This window comes from Cervus elaphus, chromosome 15 (genome assembly GCF_910594005.1).
Source record: "Cervus elaphus chromosome 15, mCerEla1.1, whole genome shotgun sequence".
Classification (NCBI taxonomy): domain Eukaryota; kingdom Metazoa; phylum Chordata; class Mammalia; order Artiodactyla; family Cervidae; genus Cervus; species Cervus elaphus.
The window spans coordinates 77,255,822-77,274,800 of record NC_057829.1 but is presented as its reverse complement, the minus strand read 5'-3'; the positions used below and the strand labels follow the sequence as shown (position 1 = coordinate 77,274,800).

At 45.7% G+C, this 18,979-nt stretch overlaps 1 protein-coding gene across 1 annotated transcript in view; it reads left to right on the top strand.

The window, feature by feature from the left end:
• Positions 1 to 10,651: 10,651 nt before the first annotated feature.
• AFAP1L2 (actin filament associated protein 1 like 2) overlaps positions 10,652 to 18,979 on the top strand; it is a 131,065-nt gene continuing 122,737 nt past the window's right edge. Inside the window, exon 1 of the mRNA XM_043925419.1 lies at positions 10,652 to 10,672. The gene's annotated coding sequence lies outside the window, so the exon portion shown is untranslated. The remainder of the gene's footprint in view (positions 10,673 to 18,979) is intronic.

The following is an 18,979-nucleotide window of genomic DNA, read 5'->3' as shown; positions in this document are numbered from 1 at the left end:
ACAAATATGCAGTCCCCAGTCTGTAACACAGGCCCAGGGGCCCGTCGCCCTAACATTCATGTGGATCCTCACCTGGAAGCCGGAAATGGGTTATTCTCAAGGCAGTTGGTAGGTTAGTTGGCTACTGTGAAAAACGGGTCGGAAGGCCTGGGCTCAGGGTCTGTGCTCTGCTCACTATTGCCACAGCCCACAACAGCATCACCACTCGGGTTGGGTCGTGGTTCCCACAGAGATGATCATCTCAATCTTGAGATGATCTTGAGTGCCCTGTGGCATGGGCAGCCGTGGATCACCACTGCGTCGGAGGTTGACTCACTGATAGGTCACCGTTGCCCGCCCACAGCGGAGCTCAAGCTGGTACTGGGAATCCTAGACTTTTCCTGACAAGCCCTGGCCCCGCCCACTGCAGGTAGCCCCACCCACAATTCCCCACCCACTGTGCGGTCGCCCCGCCCACAATGTCCGGCCCACGACGCCCCGCCCACTGCTCGGCCACCCCTCCCACCTTGAATCTCGCCCTCCAGCTCTTCCAAAAGCACTGTGAGTTCCCTGAACGCATCATACTCTCTCCACCTCTGCAGCTTTGCTAAGGGCAAGTGTTCTGTACGAGGTCCAGCTCTTCTAGGCAGTGGAAAGACGTGAGGACCTGGCTCCACGGACAGAAGGTAATGGCAGTGTTGACTATCTGAAATTAGTTGCCCACAGCTCTTTGGAGTTGCCGTGTGAGTTTCCCATGGGCTCCATTGGCCCTAAATCAAAGACCAGCCCGAGTTCACACCCTCTCTCGGAGCCTGCCTTGATAGGCCCAGCCCAACCTGCCCGAGTAAATTCTTTGCATGCCTATGGGTGAACATCACGTTTGGTGCTTTTCAACTGTTGCCTAATATTGCTAGTTTTGCCTCTGTTTCTGCTCTTCAGCTGAACTGCAGTGAGATGGTCTCCATACTGAGTGCTTCGTGTTAGGCTTCCTCTTAACTGGATCCCTCAGGACAGCCCTAGGAGCAGATGATTGTAGCTCCTCTGTAACAGGTGAGGAAACCAGAGCTCGGAGGCTAATTAAACATGCCTAATCCCTCAGGGAGCTGCAGAGCTGGGATTCTCCAGGTCTGTCCCACCGCGGATCCTGTGCTGCTTCTGTGTCTCACCACCCGTGACCTTCTGAAAGCAGACTACGTCCCCCACGTTCTACGTCTTCGGGGGGTGCACTACGCAGAGGAGCCTCTCAGTGTGAGACTGGCCAGTCCCCTTCAGTACCCCCACCAAGGCACAATTAGACATAGTGCTCAGGGCTTCCCAGGTGGCATAGTGGTAAAGAACCCACCTGCCAATGCAGGAGACATTAGAGTCGCCGGTTTGATCCCCTGGGTCAGGAAGATCCCCTGGAGAAGAAAATGGCAACCCACTCCAGTATTCTTGCCTGGAGAATCCCAGAGACAGAGGAGCCTGGTGGGCTACAGTCCATAGGGTCACAAAGAGTCGGACACGACTGAAGCGAAGCATTCTTTTTTCTTTTCTGGAGGGTACTCACTAGCTGTGTGTCTCGGGGCCAGTCATTTAACCTCTTTAGGCCTCAGTTTGCTCGTCTGCAAAATTGATAAAAATAATAAGACCCATCAAGATCTTTACTAGACATGACAACTTCTAAAAGGAAATGACCATTTTATTAATTCTGTAGTGTCAATTTCAAAGACTTTTCAGAAGTGACATTGAAATCAGTTTGAAAATTCACTTCAACTTTTAAAAAGTGTCATGTACATGAAATTAGTGTCTAATATTGAGCCTTGTATTCTAATATTAACCTGAAATTAAAAATTAACTATTTTTGGTTTCTGTGTTTGTAAAAATAGTTGTTGCAGCAGCTATACTAAATAACAAAAATGTATTCTTTCACAGTGAAGAAGAGCAGTGTTTTGTCAGTTGTGTCTCTGGCTTTTACTAGAGAAAGTTATAAATTCACACACAAAAAATGGTTGCTGAATCCTAACACCTGTTGAGCACAGTACAGGCGCTAGCATGTCTTCATTGATCAGGAAGCTTGAGTAATCTTTATTAAGGATAATTAGCCACTTAGACTTGAAACATCCCAAAAGTTCCCTGAACCTCAGTTTCCTCATGAGTAAATTGGGAATGAATACCTTCTCTGGCTGTCTTGTGGGGTTGTGAAGCCAGATGAAGTAGAATGTTCAGAAACAGAAAAGTACTATGTTTACAGATGATATTGTGTAATGAGGGTTTCTGGTACTTGGACAGGGTCTGCTATTATTTTGTTTCATTTCTATTGAAGTATACTTACTTGACAATGTTACTAGTTTCAGGTTACAGTAAAGTGATTCAGTTATGTGTACAAATATATCTTTTTTTTAGATTCTTTTCTCTTCTAGGTTATTACAAAATATTGAGTGGAGTTCCCTGTGCTGTACAATAGGTCTTTGTTGGTTATCCATATAGGAGTGTGTATATGTTTGTCCCTCCTCCCCTTTCCCCCATGGTAACCATAAGTTTTGTTTTCTGTGTCTGGGGATCTGTTTCCATTTTGTACATCAGTTCATTGGGATCATTTTTTTAGATTCCACATTATAAATAGTATCATATAATATTTGTCTTTGGCTTTCTTAGTGTGCTAATCTCTAGGTCCATCCATGTCACTGCAGATGGCGTTATTTCATTCGTTTCTGTGGCTGAGTTTCTGTGGCTGAATATACAATAATATTCCATTGTATAATAAATAAATATTTTAAAAATTGCAGCGTATATATACACACACCGCAGTTTCTTATTTTATTATTTATGTGTTTATTTACTGGCTGTGCTGAGGCTTTGTTGCTGCTCAGGTTTTCTCCAGTTGTGGCGAGCTGGGGCTACTCTTCATTGCAGGCTGCAGGTTTCTCATGGAGGCGGTTTCTCACGCTGTGGAGCACTGGCTCTAGAAGCGTGCGTGGTCTTCAGCATTTGCGGCACGCAGGCCTTAGAGCTTGGGCTTGGTTGTGGCATACAGGCTTGGTTGCCCCGCAGTGTGTGGGATCTCCCCAGACCAGGACCAACCTTGTGTCCTCTTCATTGACAGGTGAATGCCTGACCACTGGACCACCAGGGAAGTCCTATACTGCAACTTCTTTATCCATTCGTCCATTCATGGCCATTTACGATGCTTTCGTATCTTGGCTACTGTGAATAGTGCTGCTATGAACATTGCAATGGCACCCCACTCCAGTACTCTTGCCTGGAAAATCCCATGGAGGAAAGAGCCTGGTAGGCTGCAGTCCATGGGGTCGCTAAGAGTCAGACACGACTGAGCGACTTCACTTTTACTTTTCACTTTCATGCATTGGAGAAGGAAATGGCAACCCACTCCAGTGTTCTTGCCTGGAGAATCCCAGGGACAGTGGAGCCTGGTGGGCTGCCGTCTATGGGGTCGCACAGAGTTGGACATGACTAAAGTGACTTAGCAGCAGTAGCAGCATGAACATTGGGGTGCGTGCATCTCTTTTTTAATTTGGCTGCGCTGGGTTTTAGTTGTGGCATGTGGGATCTTCAGTGTGGCATGTGGGTTCTTAGTTGTGGCATTCAGGATCCAGTTTCCCATCAGGGATCAACCAGAGCTCCCTGAATTGGGAGCTCAGAGTCTTAACTGCTGGAGCTCCAGGGAAGTCCCTATCTTTTTGAATTATAGTTTCCTTCAGATATATGCCCAGGAATGGGACTGTAGAATAATATGGTAGCCCTATGTTTAGTTTCTTAAGGAGCCCCATACTGTTCCCCATGGTAGCTGCATTGATTTACAGTCCCACCAGCGTTCTACTACTACTTTAAATAGTTTGATCATTCAAGAATTTTAGTTTTTGTTCTGGGCTTTTTTTCATCTCTGGTCTTTATATGAATTCTCCAACATTAAAACAAGCCCACACATGTATTGTATGCCTCAATAACAGCATTCTCTTTGTCCAGTAATCATTTAAGATTGAGAACCCCTGAAGATGTGCTAATTAATAGTAATAATGTATTACATGGTAGTTGGGTGTGGGCTATAGCATAAAACTTCCTGGGGTTGAGTTCCAGCCTCACCACTAATTAGCTGTGTAACTAGTGACAATTTGTCTAACTTCTCTAAGCCTCACTTTTAACTTCTATAAAATAGGAGTAATCATAATAATTTGCTGTAATTCAGTCACTAATTCATGTTCAATTCTTTGTGACCCCATGGACTTCAGCACTCCAGGCTTCTCTGTCCTTCACCATCTCCCGGACTTTGCTCAAACCCATGTCCATCGAGGCGATGATACCATCCAGCCATCTCATCTTCTGCCGTCCCCTCTTGCCTTCAATAATAATAATACCTATCTCAAAGAGCTATTGTGGGAATCAAGTAGAATAGGACTAGGCACGATGTGCAATGAGCACTCAAACATTAGCTTCTTTTTTTAAATTAATTATTTGGCTGTGCTGGGTCTTAGTTGCAGCACGTGGGATCTTTGATCTTTGTTACGCATTCAAGCTTATTTACAGCATGTGAGATCTGGTTCCCTGACCAGGGATCTGGGCCCTCTGCAGTGGAAGCATGGAGTCTTAACCACGGGGCCACCAGGGAAGTCACAAATATTAGCTTTTATTTATGAAGCTGCTGCCATGTAGTGAGGACTCACTGTGTGCCCATTCTGAGCTAAGCATCTTACATGCTCTATTTCATAGAGCCCCTTGCATTGCTTCTGCTTTCCATGAAACAGACACAAGGAAACCAAGTGCCTTATACACGATCAGCCTATGGGATTCAGACCCCATCTCCCCAGTTCCAAGCTCAAAATCTAAGCAAGTATCATGCAGAGAAGGGCTCAGGTGCCCCCACAGGTACTGCAGGAGCCAGACCACCCACAGTGGAAGCATCCAAAGGTGCCAGCTTGCAGGGCCGGGGGTGGGGTGGCAGGGGTGGGGGTGTGCAGCTTTTCCCAAGGGGTTTTAAAGCTGCTGGACTCCAGTGTTTTCTGGGTGGATTTTTCCAGCTTACTCGAGGGATAGAAACACCAGCTGCAGATGAGTTGAAACTCATTCCCATGAAAGATGACTTTGGTTCCAGAAAGATCTTTCCAATTGTATGACTCACTTCAAAGCAACCAAAGGCAACAGAGGCTGAGCTGCCAGTCCTTAGAGTTTCCTTGGGGCCTGAGAAAGCCATCGGTCCTACTTAACTCCCGCCCCCACCCCTCACCCCCAACCCCCGTTGCTGGAAGGGGGGCTCGCTCCACCTCCCTTCAGGATCAAACAGCCTTGCCTGGGTGTGTCACAAGCCCTGCCCTGCTGGACACAGCCCATTGTTGGCCGGAAAGCCCTGGGAAGGGTGGGAACTTGTGCTAACAGCTTTTGAGAATGCCCAGGGTGGTCAGAGGACTAGTGCCCAAAGCTCCTCAGCCCCAAATTTGCAGACCTGCCTCCACACCCTAAATTCCCTTCTCCCCTGCAGCAGCCAGGACTAAAGGAATGCCCATTCTATCCTACAGCACACAGGGGAGGCCTGTAGCAAGTCAGGGCTCCGGAGGAGGGTGTAATCTGACCACATTTCTTTCAGTTTCCAATCTCAACTGGTTAAAAAAACGCTCTTCAGGGCCTGTCATTGTGCTAAGCACAATAGCAGCCCCTGGAGAGGTTTTTCTGTATTTACTTGTGCTGTCCGCCACCCCCCCGCCCACCCCTCCCCACCACTGCTGCCTGTAAACTCAACCTTTCCCATCAGATAAAAAGAAAAGTTGGCTTGGGAAAACCTCCCTCTAAAGCAGAGACTGTTTCTGCTTTGTCCTGAGTGTGTTTTACTTGTGGGCCCTCCCAGAACATCCTGGGATGTTCCAGAAGGCCTCGAGGCAGGGCAGAGCCTCCTGGCTTTCAGAAGCAAAGCTTGAGAACCAGACTGGAGGGTATGTGAGTCCAGATGGCCTAAGAAGAGGATGAATGGTGATGGTCTGATGGCGGCAGCTGATGTTCTTGGACAGCCTCTGGACTCAGTACTTTGTGTAGATGATTTCATCTGTGAAAGGTAAAACCCTGACTGGGAAAGGCACTAAGAAGTGGGTGGGACTCTAGCCCTTCCCATCAAGTCAAACAGGCATATTCCTCCTAAGGCTGTCAAGGCTCTCTGAGGTCTCCTCATTGGCATATGGCTTCTGTGTGTGCCTGCTGAGTCACTTCAGTTGTGTCCGACTCTGCGAGACTGTGGACTGTAGCCTACCAGGCTCCTCTGTCCATAGGATTCTCCAGGCAGGAATACTGGAGTGGACTGCCATTTCCTACTCTAGGGGATCTTTCCGACCCAGGGATCGAACCCTTGTCTCTTAGGTCTCCTGCATTGGCAGGCGAGTTCTTTACCACTAGCACCTCTGGGAAGCCCACTTGGCTTCTAAGGTTTGCCAAAAGGACCATCTTTGCACAGACCAATCCCAACCTTTCTCTGCAAGGTGGAACCTGGCCAGAAATAACAATCTTTTGCTCTCAACTGGGCACATGCTGGCACAGAAAATGTAGGTTCTTGAATTCCTGCTATTGTCCCTAAACATATGCTTCATAATGAAAAGTTAGGAAATGTTGCGAGCAGTTACATTCCCATCAGATAGGAGTCAAAGCCTGCTGGATTACCCTGTGTTTCTTTTTCTTTTTTGTTTTTTTAATAAATAGAACAAATACTTCTTCCTCCACATAAAAATAAGGTGTTTCAGACAACTCAGGGTAATTGCTAGCATTTATTAATCATTTTACAATTTTTTGAATTTTATTTTATTTTTATTTGGCTGCACCAGATCTTGTGGCACGAAGAATCTTTAGTTGCAGCATGTGAACTCTTACTTGCGGCATGTGGGTCTAGTCTGACCAGGGATTGAACGCAGGTCCCCTGCATTGGGAGTGTGGAGCCTTAGCCACTGGACAACTAGGGAAGTCCCTTATTAATGATTATTTGAGTCAAACGGCTTCCACTGTAGAAGCGGCACTTTTATAGGCACCGCCTCTGACACCCACAGGCAGCCCGGGGCGCTGCCACTGCCCTCGATGCACACATTGGAGAATGGCCGACTTGTCCAAACGCACCTGAAAACTGGGGGAGAGCCATGGTGTGGGCCCAGGGCTAACAGAAAAGCTCACGCGTCAGTCCACAGGGAGATTCTGATTCTGTAGGTCTGGGGAAGGAGCTGAGGGGAAGCTGTCACCTAAAGGAAAATGTCGAAGCTCCCAGGTGTGGGACTTCCCTGGTGGTCCAGTGGTTAAGACTCCTTGTTCCCAATGCAGGGGGGCCTGGGTTCCGTCTCTGGTCAGGGAGCACCATCTCTCCTGCCTCAACTAAGACCCAGTGCAGTCAAAATAAATAAAGAATTAAAAAAAAAAAAAAAGCTTCCAGGTGATTCTGATGATCCACCAAGGTTGGGAAGCCCTGACCCACACTTGGTGGCCTCAGGTTTCGAGTGGAACTGGCCCGTGACTCATCAAACATCCATCAGCAGACCTTGTCACTCACTGTCACCATAGTGCCTGGGACCAGAAATCAGCCCAGGGCCTGGGAAGTCTGTCCTCGTGAAGAGTCCTTGTGAAGAGGACTCCTTAGAAATCACTGGCCCGGTCCTTCACACAGCAGGGCGTCCAGCTCTCTGACTCAGAATCTGTCCAAATGTCAGCTTCTTTGCAAGGAGATGAAGGAGATGGTCTCTCTTTGAAGAAGCGTGAGATGAGCGAGAACGGGTCAGGTGCCCAGTCTCTTAAAGGAAAAACAATCCACTGGCATCTCTCCTCCTCCATTTCTCCACTTGAGAAACCTCTGAAGGTTGAAAGCATGCCCTTGAAATCCCATTATTCTACCAAACAGCTTATTTTTTCCCCATTGTGTGCTCACTGTTCTTTCAATCTATTGTTTGCTGGTGGTGGTGGTTTAGTCGCTAAGTCGTGTCTGACTCTTGAGACCTCATGGACTATAGCCCACGAGGCTCCTCTGTCCATGGAATTCTCCAGGCAAGAATACTGGGGTGAGTTGCCATTTCCTTCTCCAGGGGATCTTCCCTACCCAGGGATTGAACCCAGGTCTCCTGCACTGCAGGCAGTCTCCTGCATTGTTTGCTGGTAGGGTGCATGTAAAAAATGCTAGTCTTGAGTTTTCTATGGAGATAGTTTCTCCAGGGAAATTTGGGAACTATCTTTAGGCCTGGCTGGAGGGAGAATAAGAACAGGGAAACCAAGAGTTATGTCTGAAAACTTTTCTTTAACATAAGCATGGTTGTTTTTTATTTTTGAATCCTTATATGTAAAGCATCTATAGTGAGTTGAAAAACTGTCCCTCAAAAGATAGGTCCACCCAGAACCTTAGAATATTCCCTTATTTGGAATTACGGTCTTTGAAGATGTGATTCAGGCAAGGATCTGGGAGTAAGAGCATCCTAGTATTCAGGTGGGCCCTAAATCTTATTGTATATGACACTCAAAAGGAGAAGACAGAGATACACACAGAGACAAAGGCCATATGAAGGCAAAGGCAAAGATTAGAGTTGTGTTGGGCTTCGCTGGTGACTCAGTGGTAAAGAATCCACCCGCAGTGCAGGAGATACGGGTTTGATCCCTGGGTTGGGAAGATCCCCTGAAGACGGTCATGGCAACCCACTCCAGTATTCTTGCCTGGAGAATTCCATGGACAGAGGAGCCTCGAGGGTTTTAGTCCATGGGGTCACCAAAGAGTCAGACATGACTGAGTGACTAAACAGCAACCAACATACGCTCAGGAGTTATCCATCTGAAAGAGGCAAAGAAGTTTCCTCATCTAGCACCTCAAGCAGGGTCATGGTCCTGCCTTCACCTTGATTTTGAACTTCTGTATTCTGCAATGATGAGAGAATGAATTGCTGTCATCCTGAGCCGTCCAGTTTCTGCTCATTTGTTATGGCAGCCCTAGGAAGTTAATATTGCATTTTTATCAGTGAAAAAAGGTCTCTAACTCCTCAGCAAGGTGGAACAAGCAAGGATCTAAACCAGATACCTCCATCGTGCTGACCTAGGTCCCCAGGGCACTGTGATGCCCCTGCCCAGGTGTGGAGACACAAGGCCTCCTTCTCTAACACCAGAGAGGCAGATAAGGATTGGATTTTTTTTTTCTAGAAAAAAAGTTCAACATTTGCCTGGCTATCAATTGGCTGACCAGGCAGGCATCAATGGCCCAACCTGGTTAGAATGTTTTCAGGAGGTAAGGCCTGAAGCAGGCACAGCCCACCTTGGGCGTCCCTGGGCAGAACCGAGCTGGCCAATCAGGTGGCATCTCCTCCTCCCTAAAGGGACTTTGCTCTTTAGAGCCTGGCCCTGGGCTAGGCTAGAAGCAGAGAGGATATTGACATAAACGTCCATCTGCCAGTGTGCAGGGGCAGAGGGGCCTGTGAGTTCACCTCTCCCTGTGACTGTCAGAAGCTCGGGGTGCTGACTGCTTCAATCCAGAGCCACTACCCAGCAGCATGACCTGGACAAGCTACTTCTGCCTCAGTTTCTGCATCCCTGTAATGAGAGGGAAGATGCTGATTATCCCAGGAGTTGCTGAGAGGATTATGCATGAGGTACACTCAACGATTACACATGAGATAACACAGGCCCATTTGTTGTTCAGTTGCTAAGTCCTGTTCTGCTCTTTGTGACCCCATCGACTGCAGCACACCAGGCTTCCCTGTCCTTCACCGTTTCCTGGAGTTTGCTCATATTTATGTCCATTGAGTTGGTGATGGTATCTAACCATCTCTTAGGCCCCTATTAACACCATAATAAAGGTTAGAGAAAATATTATTATTGTTACTAAATTAGTATTTAGTATTGGGTGTTATCTACATTTGGAGAAGGAAATGGCAACCCACTCCAGTACTCTTACCTGGAAAATCCCATGGACCGAGGAGCCTGGTAGGCTGCATTCCATGGGGTCGCTAAGAGTCAGACACGACTGAGCGCCTTCACTTTCACTTTTCACTTTCAAGCATTGGAGAAGGAAATGGCAACCCACTCCAGTGTTCTTGCTTGGAGAATCCCAGAGACGGGGGGAGCCTGGTGGGCTGCCGTCTATGGGGTCACACAGAGTCTACATTAGTGACTTACAACCTGATTGAAAATGTCTAGATCCCAGGAGTTTATTAAAAATGCAAACTCCCAGGTCCCTCACCACCAGATAGGTTTAATAGAGGACCTAGTAATGTGTGTGTGTGTGTGTGTGTGTGTGTGTGTGAGAGAGAGAGAGAGAGGGAGGGAGGGAGGCAGATTATTAACAAAACTCTCATGTGATTCTGGGGCTGGTGGTTTACAAATTATAATTTTTAAAAGCATTGCCCAAATTAGGCTGTTCTCTAGAACCATGAAGTTTATTTTAATTATTAATCACTTGGAAGGGACTGCATTTGCTTTGAAACTAAAATCGAAATCTTGACATCTCATTTCCATTTTCTGTAATTGGTTACTTTGAAATGGTACAGAATGCCAAGGTCATAAAGTTTATTTTAATGAGTCTTTTCCTGCCCCTAGAAAGTGCTTAAGTTCAAATCACTAAGCTTTATGCTCCGCATTTCTCAACCTATATAATTGAAAAAGATAAACAACAGCACAGTATTAAAAAAAATTTTTTTTTTCTTTTTTTTTGCAGTCTGGGACAAAATGTTCTGTCAAAGCTTCAACGCTGTTTCAGATCTTTCGAGAGGTGAGAATGGACTGGTCCAGCATCTACTGGCCGCTCGCAGCACACTTGCCATGTCCCCTCTCTAAGCACAGTCCTCACACACTTCTAGGTCTGCTGCTCTGAGGCCCTAGGGTGCCTCTTGTGTTGCTGCTGACAGGGGGGTGAGGGACCCCCTGTAAAACTTTCTAAAACAGGTTGGTGCTTGGTCTGCATGAATCCCCCTAGAATTCCAGTGTTGAAATCCTATTGCCCGAGGTGATGGAATCAGGAGATGAGGTCTTGCAGGGGGGTGATGAGGTGATGAGGGCAGAGCTGTCATGAGATTAATGTCCTCATAAAAGAGGCTCCAGGAAGACCCCTCAGCCCCTTCTGCCTTGTGAGGACAGAAGGAGAAGTCTGCAAACTGAATGTGGCCCTCATATACCCCTTGTTGGTACCCCAACCTCAGACCGCCAGCCTCCAGGGCTGTGAGAAACACAATTCTGTTGTAAAGAACCCAGTTCATGGTATTTTTGTTGTAACGGCCTGAGAAAGGAAGTCATCTTCCAGACAAACTGAATTTTTCCTCCAGTCTCTGAGTTTGCAAGCCTTGAATGGAGAAAGTCCGCGTAACTTCTCCCTGCTCAGGGAGCCACAAAGTGGGTTTTTCATGAAAACTCTAGCTTGTGGGGGAGGGGGAAATAGAGGGAAGATGAGAGAGAGAAGTAGTCCTGCAAGTTTGACCCTTAACTTTTCACATCTGACCTCTACCTGACCTCAAGCTAGAATGTCTGCCATTCCGGGGGCTCACGTGTTATTTCTCTAGCATGCTTTTTACTTGGGCTTCCCAGGTGGCGCAGTGGTAAAGAATCTTCCTGCCAATGCAGGAGAGGCAAGAGACACTGGTTTGATCCCTGGGTCTGGAAGATCCCCTGGAGAAGGAAATGGCAACCCACTGCAGTATTCTTGCCTAGAAAATTTCTTGGACAGAGGAGCCTGTTGGGCTACAGTCCATGGGGTAAGGGTTGGACACGACTGCACGACTGAGCACACTTCTTACTTGGATGTGTTTCAGATTTTGAAAACATCCCACCAGAGCACTTTGGTTAGGTATATACTCTGTATTTCTGCTTCCTGGGTGATGTGATATGCATTGCTGTAAGAAGGCCGCTTAGGATGAAGTAACTCTCTGGAAGTTCTGGGCCAGCAGGAGGCATTCCAGCATCTAGGGCACAGTAGGTGCTATACAGGGCATCGTCAAGAAATGCTTTTTCCTAGTTGTGCTAATTCTTCATTCTCAATGGGATAAGCAGCCTCAAATTATTCTTTTATCTCACTTTTTAATTTCAGTAACATCTATTCAGTACCTAACGTGAAAGACATGATGCTTGGTGTTATGGAAGATATGAACATGAATAAAATAAGGGGTGGGTACTAGAGGGAGCCAGGTGAGGTGCCGAGGGCTCACAATTTAAGGAGACCTTATTCTCGGGGTCACACAAATATTGATGTTTTAGAAAACACAATCCCTCAAGGATCTTGAAGGGTGGAAAGCAATATGGACAAGTATATCATAGATTAGATTTAGGACCTAAAGCAGATGAAAAAGTTCAGGAGATAAAAAAAATAAAGTAGACCAAAGACCTAAATGTAAAACCTAAACCTATGCATTTCCTAGAAGAAAACATAAGGGAAATTGTTCATGACTTTGAGTTCGGCAAAGACTTCTTAGATATGATACCAAAAGCATGATTCATACAATATTAAAAGTGATAAATTGGTCTTCATTAAAATAAAGAACTTAGGCTCTTCGAAAGGGCTTCCTAGGGTGGCACAAGTGGTAAAGAATCCACCTGCCAATGCAGGAGACCCAAGAGATTCGGGTTTGATCCCTGGGTCAGGAAGATCCCCTGGAGAAAGAATGAAACAACCAGCCTCAGGTGGGGAAAAAAACTGTTTGCAAATCACTATCTGCTAAAGTACTGGAATCCAGGCAACATAAAAATTCTCACCAAATGCTGGCAAGAATGCAGGATAACTGGACTCTCACACACTGTTGGTGGGGATACAGAATGATACAACTGCTCTGGAAAACAATTGGACAGTTTCTTGAAAGTTAAACATACACTGGTCATGTGATAGCGCAGTCCATCTCCTAGGTCTTCATCCAAGTAAAACCAGAACATTGGCTCCCATGAAACCTGTCCATGAATGTTTATACTACCATGATTCAAACTGCCTAAAGCTGGAAACATCCCAGATGTTCTTTAACTGGGGAACAGATAAACTGTAGTTCTTCCATACCATGGAATAGTACTTGACAATAAAAAGGAATGAGCTCTTACAGTAACATGGGTGAAGTGCAAAGGCATTGAGTGGAAGAGAAGCCAGAATCAAAAAGACACAGATATATGATTAGATTTATAAGATATCCTGGAAAAGGCAAAACTATAGGAATAGAAAACCACAAATCAGAGGTTTCCGGGGAATAGGGAAGGGGGAGTGTTAACTATAAAGCAATACATGGAAATTTGGGGACATGATGAAATGTTCTGTGTCCTAATTGTGGTGGTGATTTTGTGACTATGCATTTTCCAAAACTCATGGAACTGCACACCAAAAATGTTGACTTTTCTATAAAAATTTGTGAAAAAAAAAAAGCAATTCAAGTCAACACATTTTTATTGCAGTACTAGTGTATTGGGATCTGTGAGATGTTATAAAAGGAATGTGATACATACCCAAACTGGCTTGCAGTTTTGCTATAAAGTAGGCAGGAGGCACTATGCTGAGCCCTTGAGATAGTGATCAAATAGACATTAATGCAGTAACTCGACAAAAATAAACAGAGGGGTATGAGTGTGTAAAGAATTAATGGCCTGACTGATTATAGAGCATTTGCAAAGCATTCTTGGGGCCATGCTTCTATTTGAGTTGCAACTGGGCTGGATGTGGGCTGCAGTGGGGAGGAGGGTGGAAGAGTTGAGAGCGGCATACAGGACGATGGCTGAGTTTCTGGGTTGTGCAACAGGAGAGGTGGTGGAACCTGTAGTGTGCTTAGGAAGAGGAGCAGGTTTGGGGTGGAGAGGAGTGTGTGAGCTCAACGTATGAACAAGGGCTGAACCACAAGGGCAACAGCTGAGTAAGGGCGTAGCTATGCAGTGCACCCAATAGGAATGAAAACCCGCGTGCATACAAAGCAGTGGACATGAATATTTACGGCAGCACTATTTATAATAGACGCAAAGTGGAGACAAGTCATTGTCCAGCAACTGATGAATTCATAAATAAAATGTGATATAGCCATACAATGGACTATTACTTGAAAATATAAAGGAACAACTTCTGATACATACTATAACATGGATGAACCTTGAAAACATTATGCCAACTGAAAGAAGCCAGGCAGAAAAGGCAGTGGAGTGGAATGCCTTTGGGGATATTAAATAATTCCATTTATTTCCAGAACAAGCAGATCTATCGATTCAGAAGATAGATTAGTGATTGCCGAATGCTGAGGGAACGGGGAGAATGGGGTGACGACTAATAGGTGTAAGATTTCCTCTTAGGGTGATCAAGATGTTCTAAAATTAACTGTGGTGATGGTTGTTATTGTTCAGTCCCTAGCTGTGTCCAACTCTTTGCGACCCCATGAACAGTTGCACCACTCTATTAATATAGTAAAAAGCATTAAATGGTACCCTTTAAATGGGTGATTTGCACAGTATGTCAATTATATCTCAATAAAAATGTTTTTAAAAGGAAGAAAGATAATATGTATTAAGATGTTTTTTGATGTTCTGTTTAGAACATTGAAATCTAGTAATCACTCCAATATCCCTCTATGGGAGGATAATTATAAAAATTATGACATTTCAATTACTTGGAATTCAATACAGCAATTAAAAATACATTCAATGACAAAGAGGGGCAGTTAATTTGAAAAAATGTAAACAGAGTTTTATTGTAAAAACCAAAAGCTATATAGTGGAGAAAGATGCAATCGATTTTGGAGAAGAATGAGATTCAACCAAGTGTTGACTGGAGATGCATAAGGATGGGAGATTGGAGAAAGTGGAAATCAAGAGGGAGGGCAGGGATCTTCCCTGGTGGTCCAGTGGCTGAAGACTACATGCTCCCAGTGCAGCAGGCCCAGGTTCAATCCCTGGTCAGACAACTAGATCCCACATGTTGCAACTAAGAGTTTGCATGCAACAACTGAAAAAAAAAAAAAAGAGCATCGTGTTTCCAGAGCTCTGTCATTAGAGGTTCTGAAGTGGCTATGTTAGCTTTTTCCCTAGTGGACAGTGGGCAAGAAGTTTGAGCAGGAAGGATATACATTTATGGCTTAGGATGAGGGTGTTGAATTGCTTCTATGCACATGAAGGAAAGCACTGGGAGAAAAACTACTTTCTAAGCTCTTAGCTCTTTCCTTTACCTCTCTCCTCCACCCACCCCACTCCAAGACTTAAGCCCTAGATAAATGCACCCACAACCCGTTTTTGAACATTCACTCAATAGCAGATATTACGCTGTTTTTTCTGTGCTTCATCCTGGAGCATCCTTACAACATGTCTATGAAGTAGGTATTATTATTATCCCCATTTTACAGATGATGAATGCCCAATGTCACACTGATCATCAGCGATGGACCTGGGATAATTCAGTCATACCAGCCCTTCAGTCTGAAGGACTGAGTCAAGCTATGACCCAGCTCAGGAAAATCTTTATCACAGCCTCCCAAGTTCTCCCACTTATCTTTTTTTTTTTTTAATATTTATTTTTACTTATTTATTTAGCTGTGCTGTATCTTAGTTGAGGCATGCAGGGTCTGTGTCTGAACCAGGGATTGACCCCAGACCCCCTGCATTGGGAACACAGTCTTAGCCACTTGGCGGTTGGGGGTGGGGTGGGGAAATTTCAGCTCTCCCACTCTTACAACCCTGTTGGAGGTGGCCCATCTGTTGGGGAGACCATGGATTCTAAGACCCTGAGCACTTTGATGCCCCCACGTGTTGTTTGAATTGTGAGAGTATTTGTGTGTGGGAGGATGTGAATCCTACCAAGAGCCCCGAGGTGGGTGGGGCCGACCCAAGAGACCATCCGTAGGTCACACACACGTGCAGCTGCCTTCTCTCAACAGTCCAAGTTGAGAGACTGGACTCTCACCGTTATGTGTTAACAGGTTACTCTTTTTCTGAGAAAACTGCTCCTCGAGTGCTTTTTTTAAAAAAAGAAAAATGATTGTTGTTCCTTGCCATCTGGGACCTGCCTGTTCTTGGCTCCAAACCCCACACCCCAGGCCCTTCTGCTCTGGGACCGTCCGTAAACATTACTTGAATTACACTAAAAATTCTAATCAAGTGACAGAACGAGGTCCCCAGACACCAGCTGATTTTAGTGGCCTGGTTTCAAGTGCTCTGTCCTGGTGGAGCCTCCTCTATACCCATTTACATTCTCTCAGTTGTTTCTGCCAGGAGAAATGCTGGCTACCTGAGGCTGTTTCCAAACAAAAGGGAAGTTGGAAGTGCCTGGCCAGGATCCTCCTCTCTCTTTCTCCAGGCTGTCTCCTCCTGGCCAGCCTTTTCTTCTCCCTCCCCTTTCTCCTCCTCACCCTCTTCTCTTCTCCCTCCCCCAGAGTATTTTGATCCTGAAAGAAAAACAAGTACAAGTGTGTGATCCAGCAGGAGCACTGAAGCGAGCTCATTGTAACTCAACGTTCAGAATCCTCAGAAACCAGTTGTGACCCCAGGTGCAGAATGGACTCGCCTTGAAGATTTTGTTCCAGAATTCGTTGTTGTTGTTCATTCAGTCACTGAGTTTTATCCAACTCTTTGCAACCCTAGGGCTGCAGCCCTCCAGGCTTCCCTGTCCTTCACCATCTCCTGGAGTTTGCTCAGATGCATGTCCATTGAGTCAATGATGCCATCTAACCATCTTATCCTCTGTCATCCTCTACTCCTGCCTTCAATCTTTCCCAGCATCAGGGGCTTATCCAGTGAGTCGACTCTTCCCATCAGGTGGCCAAAGTATTGAAGCTTCAGCATCAGTCGTTCCAATGAGTATTCAGGGTTGATTTCCCTTAGGATTGACTGGTTTGATCTCCTTGCTGTCCAAGGGACTCTCAAGAGTCTTCTCTAGAATGTACCAGCATGAAATCTTCTAGATGCTTTTATCATGGGCCCATGATAAAATAGTAGGCAACCATCAGCAGAGAAAGGGAAGCATCATTTCCTCGGTTTGGTTAACTGTGGGAAAGGAAAGCCTCGTGACTGTTTGGCTCCTCAGTTTGTAGTGCTGGATCAGGGCATCCCCATTGCCTGGGAGGTTGTCACAAAGGCAGATTCTCTGGTCCCACTCCACATCTTCCACATCAGATGCTGAATGTTACCAAGATCCCCAGGTGATTCCTATATATGTTACCATCTAAGAAGCACTCACTTAGTAGATGAGACTTTTTTTGCCAGTGAAGATGGAGTTTCTGGTCCCCTTTGAGGCTATAAGTCCCTTTGTGCAGTTTATCATCCAATAAAGCCCCAGGTGCCATGGTTAGTGTCAGACACAGGGAAGTAGAGATGGAGAGCAGAGACCTGAGTGGGTGGGTGAGTGGATGAATGGTTGAATGAAATCTTAGCACCAGTTCTAATCCCTGGTACCAAGCAGGACCCTTCTTCCTGTAGAGGGATTTCTGAAACCTTCCAGAGCTTTGTTTTCTCTGCCATAGGAGGCACGTGTGCTTAATTGCACCCGACTCGTTGGACTGTAACCTGCTAGGCTCCTCTGTCCATGGGATTTTTCCAGCAAGAATACTGGAGTGGGTTGCTATGTCCTCCTCCAGGGGATCTTCCCGACCCAGGGGTCGAACCCGAGTCTCCTGTGTCTCCTGCACTGCAGGCAGATTCTTTACCCACTGGGCCATCAAGGGAGCCCACAGGAGGCAGGAGTGACTCTTATCATGTGGGGGGAAGACTCCCTCCCTTCCAGCCATCTTGATCATTGTTGCATCTAACACCTGTTGTGAACATACGTCTCAGACATGGAATTAAGTGCCTTATGTGTATTGTCTATCTCATGGAATCCTCACAGCCAACCTGTGAGGTGAATACAATTTTTATCTTGATCTGACCTAAGGGATAAACTGGCGTACAGAAAAGTTGAGTATGTTGCCCAAGGTCATCAGCTAGAAACAGGTAGAGGGGAGAGTCTAACCTTGACTCTAGAGCCTATGTTCTGGTGTTTTTCACCTTTCTTTCTTCATCGCCTCTGTTCATGAGCCTTTAAAAAAAATTATTTAGTTGTTTGGCTGCATCAGGTCTAAATTACACTCGGGATATTTAGTTGTGGCATGTGGGATCTTAGTTCCCTGACCAGGGATCACACCCAGGCCCTCTTAGCCACTGGGCCACCAGGGAACTTCCTGTCTAGGAGTCTTTATAGACATTTTCTCCTAGGTTCTATTTGTGATATTGTGATTTATGACAATAAATTTATAGCTATTTAGAAATTTCTAAAACCCTTGAACTTTCCTAAGTGATAAGCGTGATAAAGGTGTCTGGATATTCATAACAACCCCCTTTCATCACACCCATGTTTATGTCAATGAGGTGATTTTGGAGTGCTCCTAAGGATGGGGACAGGTTGCCAGGAGAACCAACCATGTGACTTAAGGGTTAGAACTTTCAGTCCCAACCCCCTGACCCCCATGCCACCCCCCAGGAAGGGGAGAAGGCGATGAAGGTTGAATCAGTCACTGGTGGCCAGTGATTTAATTAACAATACCCATGTAATGAAGACACCATAACAACCCCAAAGAAAATGATTCGGAGAACTTCCAGCTTTCATGAATACCTGGAGATTTGGAGATAGCGATGAGCTGGGAGAGGCATGCAGCTCTGTGCCCTTCCCCCAGACCTTGCCCTCTGCATCTCTTCCATCTGGCCATTCTTGAGTTGTATCCTTTTATTATAAACTGGTAATCTAGGAAGTAAAATGTATTTCTGAGTTCTGTAAGCCACTCTGGTAAATTAATCAAACCTGAAAAGAAAGTCTTGGGCGTTACCAGTATATAGGCAATTGATCGGAAGCATAGTGATAAACTGAATTTGGGATTGGCATCAGAAGCTGTGGGGATTAGGGGCGGGGAAGGGCTTGGAGCGCAGTCTCGTAGGACTGAACCCTTAACCTTTTGGAGTTGATGCTATCTCCAGGTAGATGGTGTCAGAATTGAGTCGAATCATAGGGTACCCAGCTGATATCAGAGCATTGTTTGGTGGTATGGGGAAAAGCCCCAAACATGTTTTAATTGGTGGCTGAGATTTTACTCACCTGTGAAATTTTAATGCCATAGAC